This window comes from Manacus candei, unplaced genomic scaffold (assembly GCF_025592945.1).
Source record: "Manacus candei isolate 608988 ecotype Guabito, Panama unplaced genomic scaffold, ASM2559294v1 h1tg000016l, whole genome shotgun sequence".
Taxonomy (NCBI): domain Eukaryota; kingdom Metazoa; phylum Chordata; class Aves; order Passeriformes; family Pipridae; genus Manacus; species Manacus candei.
The window spans coordinates 9,410,046-9,422,073 of record NW_026138064.1 but is presented as its reverse complement, the minus strand read 5'-3'; the positions used below and the strand labels follow the sequence as shown (position 1 = coordinate 9,422,073).

General features: G+C 42.0%; 1 long non-coding RNA gene across 1 annotated transcript in view; it reads right to left on the bottom strand.

Annotated features, from left to right (window-relative positions):
- LOC127469000 (uncharacterized) overlaps window positions 1-7,923 on the bottom strand; it is a 38,917-nt gene extending 30,994 nt beyond the window's left edge. Inside the window, exon 1 of the long non-coding RNA XR_007903772.1 lies at window positions 7,858-7,923. This is a non-coding gene — a long non-coding RNA (uncharacterized LOC127469000). The remainder of the gene's footprint in view (window positions 1-7,857) is intronic.
- Between the last annotated feature and the right edge of the window lie 4,105 nt (window positions 7,924-12,028).

The following is a 12,028-nucleotide window of genomic DNA, read 5'->3' as shown; positions in this document are numbered from 1 at the left end:
GCTGTATTTGAGGAAGGAGGTGATTGATTGCCCTGTATGAAGAGAGTAGAAGGAAAAAGATAGTGCCTACAAGCTAGTGAAAGTGAGCAAAAAACTACAAAAAACAGTGCCCCAAGCTGGTTACACCCAAGGGCAGCAGAGCCATTTTGCCACTGTCAGCTGCAGGAAGGCCTCAGAAGGGGTACCAGACTTTCCTGGGCCAAGAGTCCTTCTCTGTGCAGCTGCTGGCACACACAAACAGGGCAGGGACCAACATGGAAGTGGGTTTAAAACTCTAGACCAAGAGGCTTGTGAATTTTTCTCTTTTGAAAAAAAGACAGATAACACAATGAGCACTAATCACATAACATACTTCTAGAAAATATAAGAGTGATAAGGGAACCACAAAAATACCCCAAACCAGAGTAAGACAAACTTCTTTGGTGCTTCTTCATCCTGTCCTTCATCTGCATTTTCTCTGTCAAATGCAAACTCTGCAGAGGATGTCAAATGGTCACCATCTGTACAGCATCTTGCACAACAGAGTAAAATTACAATCAGAACCTCTAGGCACCCTAGTAACATAAGTAGTTCTTGCTAAGCGATAAATACGTGAAATATCAGTTATTATTTTCCAAAAAAATCTCATGGAAAGAGGTGGGAATACTTTGACAGGACCATATGCATGTCCCTGATGTTAAAAACTCACTTACTTCAAACATTCTTCACTTTAAAAATGTCAAAATTAATTGAAAAAAAACATATACATGGGTCATGTTACAGTGGACAGCTTGTGAGATGATAGCACACTAATACAGAAACTGGCTAAGACATTAAAAAAGACTGTATCAGCTTGTGTCAAAATTAAACCATCACAAAATAACTCCATTTTCAGAAGATGGGTACTCATCATTCCTTCTAAATATAAGTCCCTTCAAAAGACTTTGAGTGTCTTTAGATCAAGATCCCCTCACATCATAGTCTCTTCTGAAAGTATTTCAGACCTATCATTTTTAGTTCTTCTAGTGCACTAGCAGTAGGGAGAAGACCTGAAGTATCATTCTATTAATATCAAAACTCAGGATTATTTTTACTTATAGAAAACTATTTTTGGAAATCTTCATGCAACAGTCAGGACAGATCATTATTTGCAAGCATTTATCTGCAGTTTGTTTTAAGTACATACCAAGGGCAGACAGCTCTAAATATTTACCAACCAAGGAATTGTCTTGCCATCAAAAGTTGCAGAAAACTCCAGAAGGTGTAGCTGAGGACACAACCTCTGATGAAATATGGGCTAGGAATCAGGGAGAGGTACATTTTATCTTTTAGGCAAAAGTGGGAGGGTAGAATAGGTGCACTATAGAAATGCTTTTGGAGAAGTAAATCAGAATCTCCCCCAAAAGATACTCCACCACTAGGAGTCATTAAGGAAGGTCTTTCCAAAAGCTAACTCTCTATCAGATATTTCTTAAACCCAAGTCTAAAATCATGGGACAGTATACTACCTGACCAATCCTATGAAGGAGTGCAAACTAAATAACAGCATAGAATTCAAGAGACTATAAGAGTGAGACTTTAGTTTTTCCAGATTTCAAGAATATGAGAACTAGAGAAAAAAATCATAACAAAATTCTTTCTTTGAGCTGTCTTAATCCAAAACATATTTGTGTTCTATGAAGGCTTCACAAAAAAAACAAAACCCTAATGCAGCTAAAGGTCATGCCAAATGTAGCAAGAGAAGCCACTAAGGATAGATATCAAGGTCCTCCCATCCAAAAGGAAAGGAAAAAATAACATGCTGAGTTTGTTTTGACCAGGCACAAGTAAGAGGAGCCTAAAACTATACCACTCGGAGTGTTAGACATGAGACAGGAAAAACACCTTAAATACTTGTTCCAAACGAGACCAAACTACAGTTGGTGGAGTAACTGTACCATCTATTGACTGCCTGGTGAACCAGGTTGGAGGCATCCATCTCATTCCTTTTGTTTTGCTCTCCCAGGAGGTCCCCATCCTGGAGAGGAGGATAAGGCTTTGGTAGTGTCAGTGCCAAGACTCTGTTGAACAGATTGACAGAAAAAATCATAGCTTCTCTAATAGGGAGGGGGAAAAAAGTGGAGTTTTTTCATCTTAGAAAGAATTATTATTCCAAATTGCAATGATAAAAACCTCAGTGTGATTTAATGTAGTTAGAAGCAGGCTTGTACAATTCAGCTGTGATCACATCCTCTTCCAAGTGCCCATTTCAGAAAAAAAATACACAGAAGATTGCTGTACACACAGAAGAACAAGAGAGAAAGCAAAATAATCATGCACGTGTATAAGATACAGCACATATAATTTATATTTAAATAGTATTTATGCATCTATGAGCTACTAAGCATCAATGTTTAAAGAAAATGTTTAAAATATCTAAATGCAAATAGTCTAAACTGCAGAAACCCAAGGTTTTCCTCATGTCTAATTCTTAAATAAATCATGTCAGAACATGATTGAGGTAAAATATCTTCTCTCACAAAGGCTACATAATAAATTCCTCACTGGCAAAGGAATTTTTTACGGAAGGTTAATGCTTCCTGTAACATTTCTCCTGCATAGTGTGGCTTCTCAAACAATTTTGTGGACTTTATTTCCTGCACTGTTATAAATCTTTATCTTCACCATTGCAGCTTTACAAAAACCACGTCTTCTGCCCATGCAAAGGCAGCAGTTATTTCTCCATCCCACCACACAGGTTAATTAAACACCGAAACTAAACTAAAATAGTTTGTAGGGTGGACACAAAATCCAGAAAGCAAAGAGACATCAAGCCACGATTGTCCTACACAATTCCACATAAACTTACCCCTCCCCACTATGCCAGTTAAATCTGGAGCAACTGTCTTTTAACCTGGGACCTACTTTCCTCTCACATCCCACAAAACAGGTATTTGCTCACCTGCAGTATAAAACAAAATAAATAGTGGGTTCTAGGACTCTCCAGCCATGGCAGAGTACTCTGTCCCAGAGACATGCCTGGGAAAGGGGATGCCTCCAAGTTCCCAGCCAGAAAACAGGTATAAATGGCAAAATAACATCAATTGCAATAACTGGGGATTTGGCTGTTGTGTAAAACGAGTACAGCTGGCATGCTGAGGTGTCAGATAGGGCTGTAGCAGAACAGCAACTAAGAGTAGAGTGTAAAATACAGCAAGAGATGCACATGCAGCTTCATCTCATACTCTCAGTCTGGTTGCTCTTTGAAGCTGGGTAGGTATTTTTAAGTACACTGTCATTTTAGCAGACAGAACTAGCAACGCTGGTCAGACATGTGACATCTGACAAGACACAGACTCTGGGATGCACTACTCCAAGAAGACACAGCTATCCCAGTACCTGCACACCTCACCCAACACTGCAGAGCAACCCTGTGGGACAGGCATACATGGAATGGGAAGTGATGGATGAACCAAGCCACAGAGGTATTATTTTGTCATGTGATTGGAAGAGCATTGCAGGAACCAGCTCTGCACATTTTCAGGAGGGGAAAAAAAGTACAACAGCACTCAAGCAAAGAGAACTGTTTGTGTTTTAAAGTTTACCTTGCTCTTTTTCCACGTGCATTCAGCTCTAGCATCAATGACTGCGTTGGTATCCCCTCCTCCAAAATAGCTAGTCCATTAGGTCATCTTTGTGTACATCTTAGTGTCAGTTCCTCTAACAAGAATCTTCACACCTAAGACATCCTCCCTCCCTGAACCCACAGAATGGATGCCAAGTTTAAACATATTGTGCCATCATGATGAAATTTTTCCAGAGGTAAGACAAGAGACATGCTGTGGTAAGGGGCTACACACAAGACAGAGTAGAGATGTGAGGATTTGTCACTCGTAAAAAAAATTCAACAGAACACTAAAACTACAAGCTTAAATTTAAGGATGCTATGTCTTAAACATTCTGGTTTAAATGTTAGTATGAGAACATTTTTAAAAACATGGTTTAAACAAATGTTTGCGCATAAATATGCAATGTGTTGCTTTCAACAGGAGCTGGACAAGAGACCTCTCAAAGTTTCCTCCAACCTGAATTACCCTGTGATCTTACATCATAAATGCCAATATAAGCACATAAATAAATACACATTTAGTGTAGCTGTAAATGGACACACACGAATACCTATGTCCATGTGCACATGTGCAGCACTGCACTGTAGTGAAACACCACCTTCTCCAGGGACCACAAAGGAAGCCACTGCGCAGATTTTGATTTTTAGTTGATTATTTTTTCAGACATTGTGAGAAATGTTGGCTTTGAAATATATTTGATATAAAAATTTTTCTCCTTTCTTTTAGCTTAGAAACTTGTGCTCTCCTCTCACTACAGAGTTATCCTAGAGTTTGGAGGAGGTGGAGGAAGATAGGCTGAAGAAGTGAACACAGGAAGGTGAGTGATTGTCCTGTGGATGTGACTGACAACCAAGGCACACATATGGGATGTGCTGGGCTCTCATGTATAGCTAGACTATTCATGTACAGGATATACAGCTACTATTATTGTTTCAGAAGCACAAACAAAAGAAAATGTAAGTGATTTTGACACAAGTTCTAATATCCGAACAGAGTCCAGATCATTAAGAAAAAGTTATAATTTCCACTTAAATTTCTTTCTAACTAATGCTTATTATCAGTTAAGGCAAATATAAAACAAAAAAGCAAACCCAACAAAATCCAAATCTTTTCTCCATTACACTCACGCTGTGCTACAGAAGTCTTGATTCAGGACTGAATTAGCTGCACTCTCTCTAATAGCTGTTGTGAAAGTGGAATCATTGCACCCTACATGCAACTGTAACTGATGACAAACCTCGCAGTCACTTGTGTTGCTTACTTTTCCTGCCATTGGAGATTTCCGAATAGCTTCACTACAGTGCAGGTTAGAAGGTGACTCACTGGGCCAATGGCCAAGGAAGGGAATATTGCTTCTCAACATGTGACATTCCTAAAATTCACCAGTTTCAAGCAGTTTTTCCCTCATATTTTAAGAAAACTAGACTTCTGTTGTAAGTGACTGAAAGAACAAAACAAATTATCTTCTCTATCATTTTGTAAAAATCACTGCTGGCAGAAGATTTTCACCTTTGGTTTAATCCTGAGTTTCTTTTAAATCAAGATGTCATTCTGGGAAGAGCCTGGTTATGACCCAGTTTCTACAAACACTGCAGTAGCCTGGGCTGATCTAGGTTAAATGCCAAGACGGCCATTGTTTTAAAAGTAAAATGACACAGAGCCAGCTGTGAGTAATGTCCTGTAGAGCACCACAGGAGCAGCACAGGCAAGTTAACAGTAGGGCAAACAGGTGCTGGGTAAGGGGTGTTGTGATCTGTCTCCTTCAGCAGTGCTGAAGAACTAAAGGTAAAGGAGGAGGGGGCACCTACCAGGGTTGCCACAAAGTCGGCTTTACTGCCACTGCCTTTATGACAACAATATAAAGTAACTCCCACAACACAGTGAAGATAAGCTCTTTAAAGAAAATATAAAAGCATTAGCCTGGCAATTCATCCGAACCTCATCATGCATCGTAGACATTTTTGAAGTTTAACAAAGAAAAGCACATCATTAAAGAATACTGCTGTATCACCATTCTTATGCAAATCCTTTCAGATAGTTGGATGGAAAATTCCATCTAACACACAGTGAGAAATAAATGTTGCAGGGTGGAAATTTCAGCTATACCAAGTGCATCTATCACTTGTATAATTCAAACTACTGTATGTGCCCTGACTACAGAATTAGTATTGATCCATTCACCATGTAAACATCAAGTACTTTCTATTATTACTTGAAATAGCATGCTATCACAATTTCTATTTCCTCCCTCTATCTTAAATAGAAGTATTGCACATTAGCTCTTCCCTTCGTGTACTTTTTTGCACAGCTATGTAACTACAGTGTTTGAGGCTGTGCTGGGTTTCCTGCAGACATTTGTAGTATTACCATCAAAGTACTTTATTTTCAAGTCATCTCTGATGGAAGGCAATACAACTCTCATTGAAACCTGTTACTGTGCTTCTCTTGGTAAAACACACAGAGTCCTTTGTTTCATGATCTCTGTTGTGACTACCATTGCAAACGACAACATCAAACAGCTCTCCCAAATGTTACTCACACACCTCTCATGAGTATCACTAAGATAAGAGTGGATTGCAAGAGACTAAATAGCTATGTCATCTGAGCACACACAAGTGGGGGGGGAAATCATGATTTCCATCTCATTTTGTCAACAAAAAAAAGCTGATGTGGCTAAAATGCAGCTTTGGAAAGTGCTGGGAGATGCTTAGAAGCATAATGTGTTTCACCTGTTAGAACCCTGCTTTGTCTCTGAGCATGGTGAAAAATTGAACATGGACATATCAGGGCTTATCTCCAGAAAAACTCTAAAATTTTAGACTGGAGAGTTAATCCTAAGATTTCAGCAAGACACCCCAGCTCCTGAGTGCTGAAGCACAAAAGCTCTGTCTCAGAGGGGATGGTGGCAACAGACGGGTGAGGTGGATGGTCTACTCAGCCTGGTGGCAGAGGGAGGTAGGAAGGTTAAGAAGTATCAGGAACCCTGAGGAGAAGACTGACTGGTGGAGCCATTCTCTGACATACCTGAGGCAAATGCATCAGCCAACTGCATCACAAGGAGCAGAGGATCAACTACTCTCTTGCCAGCAGGCAGGAGGAGGGGACCAAAGAAATGGGGAGGAATGGAAACAGGTCTCTACTTGAGATAGCAGGTGAATCTCCCCCCAGCCTCTCTCACCTTCTCAGGTGTCTTTATACAATAGGTACAAGGCTTTGGAACTTGAGGGCCAGGCACACAACAAATTGGACCAAAGTCTACCCAGGCTGGAGGAACTTCCTTGGATGAGTCAGCCCACCTCCCCCACACCCCCTCAGTCAAGAAGCAAGGAAGGGTAGTTGTTGGTGGTTACTCCCTTCTGAGAGGAACAGAGGGCCCAAAATGGCCACTGGACCCAACCCACCACCCTGGGAATTGTGTTTCCTCCCTGGGTAACGGAAGTTACCAGAAAACCCTCTGGTCTGGTGCAGCCCACTGGTTATTATCCATTTCTGGTTCTTCAGGTGGGCAGCAATGAACTCCCAGCAAGAAGCCGGAGGGCAATTGAGAGGCACTGCAGGGTCTTGGGGGGACAAATGGTGTTCTTCTCTATCCTGCCAGTTGCAGGGAATGATGGGGGTGGAAACAGGAAAACCCTACAGGAGAACACCTGGCTCCAAGCCTGGTGTTACTGTCAGAATTTTGGTGTTTTTTAAGGGTCAGTTCACATGACACTGACTGCTGACAGAGTACACCTGCCTCAAAGGGTGTTGAGTCCCCCACCTTGTTCTTGTCGGGGATCTGTAATTCTCTGCTCTCTGCCTACCACCCACGGTGGTAGCACAACTCCACAAAGCATCCACATGGGGTGAGCTTCTCACCTACCATACAGCCATGTTGTGGGCTGTCAAAACACTCTCACTCTTCTGTTTCCCTGGTGCAGAAAGACTAGGAGGCCTAAAAATCTAATAAAGCACACAAACTGTAAAGTCCATCATCCCCAGTTTGGCAGGACTCTTTATTTCCAGAAAAACAGTGCATCTTCCAGGTCTTCCTCTCACAAGCCAGCAGAGTAAAGCCTCCAGCCTCAGAGATCACGGCGGTGCTTCTCACTGCATCTCAGATGCAGGCTCCCTGATACCACAGCCCACCAGCATGTTGGCTGCAATGAAAATTCCAGAAGCTCTGAGCCCAGAAAACATCTGGGCGATCTGAAACCATGTGAAATGGATGGCAGACAGTAAAGGGTAGACACAACCAAGGACAACGAGGAGGAGGAGGAGGAGTACTCACAGTCTATAGATGTCCATGCATGTCCCATTTCCCTCAGCAGACCTGCAGCCCCACCCTCAGAGACACACATAGAAAACAAAGGAGACAGATGGTAAATGAGTGTTGTTCAAACATCATTCTTTTTGACATTACTGGAGTGACAATGATTTACACCAGCTGATAAACCAACCATCAGGTGTTGGGGTGATAGAGGGCAATTCCACCACCCTACCACCCTACCACCTCACCCCCATCAAAAAAGAAGGCAATAAGAAAGCCCTGTTTCTGGGAAAAGTATGTAAGCTTCAGCGTGGTGCATGTTTCTGTTCATAAAACATCATATAGGTCTGCAGTCCCCAGCAACTGCTGACAGCTATCTGCTGAGTGTGATTCTTTTGATATGACTCAAGGAAGAGAGAGTCTCTCTCCTCAGAAAAACAAATAAACCAAGTGCCTGGGATGCACCAGGGATTATCAGACAAAAATCTAAGCAGGGAGACAGAAGACTGCCTCCAAGTTCTGTCACAGGAAGAAATGCTCAGGACTCAACAGAAGCATTCTTCTTCAGCACTCAGCTTCTCAAAGTGTATCTCAAAACCAACACAAATAAGAGGTCCTCTAACATTTCTCCAGGCCCTGTCTGAACTTTCCTCCTTTTGGGAATTTTAGATATAAGCACACTTCCAGTACTATGTGCCTTGACATCCAGACTTAGGTGCAGGGCTGCTACAGCAAACAGTGACCAAAGTCATTAGACTCTGAAAACAAAAATGGCCAGCCAGCAGTAGAACTCAGGGAGAGGGGTAGCTCAAATGCTCTAAAAAGTGAGAGTGGGATTGTCATGCCTTTTGAAAATCACTGATAGGTGGGCAAGTAACTGCCCTTGAACTTCCTAGAAATCCCAGTCTTTGGGAAAATGATCAGAGATGATTGTGTCACAAGCACATCATGGAAGGAATTGGAAACGAAGAGAGGAGAAAAGAATGTGTAAGGGAGATGAAGGAGGTAAATGCACCATGAACTCACAGTCAATAGATGTGAACAGAACTACATTTCACTGTCACTGTCAGCAAGGATATACTGTAGCATGTTGGCATACCATTACCAGTTTGTTCACTCATTGATCTTTCTCAGATCTTCCAAGCTTCTCTAATTATCACCCCGAGATGTTCCAGAGTATCATCTCTGTGGCCTTTGCCCAATTCACTCTTTGCCAAACCATCGGCATTCTTCAGTTTCTTAAGAGACACTTCAGTCACCATGAATCTCAGTAGCAGAGACCTCTGGATCATCTCTTGAAATTAGGTTTGTCTGTTTGCTTATTCAAAGCTGTGTTATAAAACATGCTGAAGTGTTCTTTTTTTTTTTTTTAATTAAGCAATGCAAAAAAGGGAAACTGTGCTATCAGAATGACTCAATAAGTCTGGCTGTTATTCTCACCACAAGTGCTAATTATAAGGTCATAAAAACATTCTCCTCCTACTTACACTAAAATAGTCAAGTCTTACACATAACCAGGTACCCAAAAAGCAGCTAATGCCTTATCATTTACTTGCAGCCCATCACCACAAGTATCTGTGCATGAACTTAGAATACTCCTGAAAAAGGTTAGCAGAGGGACACTTGCCAACATGCCAACACTGTTTCCTAACGTTACGGCTAGAGATTCTAAAGAGTAAAAGGCAAAGCTTCTCTGGGGCACAGTGCTCTCTGAGACACTTAGGAATGTTGTCCATGGCACTAATTGTACCTTTTCTAAAAAAAAAAAAAAAAGGCCAGCAGCCAAATACTTGTCACCATTACAGCCACATCATCTAGTCGTCAGTGCAGGCTGCTCAGTTTGCCCCTCAGAAGTGGCAGGGAAATACACTCATGCATCAAATGAGCCATTCTGGCAAGCTCACACCTGGGAAAGCTGGGGTTTGGGCTGTCTCAGTCTCTCCTCTGTCTTACACGCTATTGTTCAACCAGAACACGTTTGACCCTAGCCAGTGACTTTCACCAGCACATCTGCTCACCTGCAAGTCTGGTACGTATCTACTTCTCATGGTCAAAGGACCTTTTGCATTCCCTACATAGGTCTCCAAGATGAGTACACTGGCTATTCCCTTGCTAAATAAAAGGATCTGAACTATGCACAAAGCACCTTCCTGCTCCTGCTACTCTGCAAAAGGGTGCTTTCTGTTTGCTCACTTCAAAGTAACCACAAGCATTTCGTCTTGGGGAGAGGGTTTTGGAACTTCTTGTCCAAAAACCTGAGTCCATCACCAGCAGTCCAGAGAGTGGGAGAGATTGCAAGCAACCTCCTGCATTTGCAAGCTTCCATCTAGGTGCCTTTAGAGTGTTCCTCACTCAGCATGTGACTTCCTTAGGCTGCCCATGCCTTGTCACACACTGGAACCAAGAGATCTGCCTGTAAGACCTGAATAGAAGCAGACACAGAAGCTTATAATTTTGCCACCAAATTTAAAGTAGCCTCTGTTTCCCTGCTGATTTCTGCCCTGGTGCAAATCCCTGCTCAGATCCTGCTTCATCTGGTGCTGAGTACAGCATGCTGATAAGAAACAGTCACTTCTCTCTTTGGCCAAGCCCTTCTCTTCAGCTTTAATTGTGTTCACACCCTCAGCTGTGCTCACCCGTCCTTCTGCTGGCTTCGTGTACAGATCTCTGCATCTGAGCTCTGCAGATGTGAACTCCAGATGCACAGGCATCCCACTGGCAAAATGCAGTTCAGTCCCACCAATCACCAAGCCCTCCCTGATCACTACTGCAGTGTCAATTAGAGCAAATTTTCTGTGGGGATAGTTTCTGACACACAGATATTTCGTGGATGTGTATCTACACAGACGCTTTCCACAGGGGAACCTCTGGGAGATTCTTCAGGATAGAGGCTGCATCTGCTCTAAAAATCATGAGGAAGTGCAGAGGCAATAAGTTAGGTAGCTCCTTTTCCTACAGCAGGTATGTACACAGATCAGTTTATTTGGCATAAGTCACAGAGAATCTTCAAAACTGCAGTTAATAACCCAAGGTAAAGAGAGACTACAATAAAGAACTGAAGTCCAAATCCCCAAAGGTATTCAGATGCCTTTGGTTTCAGCACCACTGAGTATCTGGGCCTGACATATAAAATTTCAACTGCAAAAGCAAGACCACACTCATGACTGTTTTCTCCACGGAGTTCACAAAGAACCAGCTTGCATAGAAGCATGGTAGTAGATGGTCTTCTAGAACCCTGCAAGAAATTACGGGGGGAGGCTACTTGAGAAGCACCCTTTTTTTTCTGTGCATGAAAAACACAAGTTTTTTTCATTGCTGCTTGTGCTACTCTTTAAATTAATCCCACACAGACAGTTAGTTGGATCCTGTGAAACAAGAAGGCTACACTTGGCACCTCCTGTGTTACAGATTGTGCCTGTGAAATTGAATTTACAAGGACAAGACCAGAGAGAATGGCAAAAAACAAGGAGCTGTTGAAATGATGTATTTGCCTGTATTATATTAATAATTTGTCATTAAGAATAAGTAAAGACTGCCATGCACTTAGAAGTGAACATCTCCTTCCATAAGTCTCCAGTCTGGGACTCTAGCTATTTACAAATCAGGTTTTTGGGAGAATGACTATCACACATTGCCAATACACGACAAACTAAACCCAGATGACTAGAAAGTACTACTATTCTGAATACTTTTATTAGACAATGTCAATGAAAAGGTTACACTGTGGGTGACAGGTGGCATTACCAATGTAACCTCACTCTGCAGAACTGAAAAAACCCAGCCACCTTGCTAATTCACAGACTTAAAAACACCAAAAGCAGCATAAAGACTGTCAGATACATGCCTGGTGTTTGGGTTTGTCTTGGTGAGAGTGAAGAAGAAATCTCAGTAGGCCAAAGCTCTTCACTTGGTAATTTGTTAGTAGGGGAAGAACTTCATTCGCCCCAGCAGAACTCCCCTCCAGGACACCTACAGCATGTGTGCATGTGTGTACTGCACACAGAAAAAATAATGGTGTTTGCGTGAGTAACTTCTTCCCAGTGTGTAAGCTTGCTTGTACAGACCAGTCAAAGGTCCCTGACACAGTGAGTAGGAAGATTTTTAAAAGTGCAGGATTAAAATATCATAGAATCAATGAATCAAACAATCTTGAGAAGGGACCCACAAGGACCATCAAAGTCCAATTCTGGGT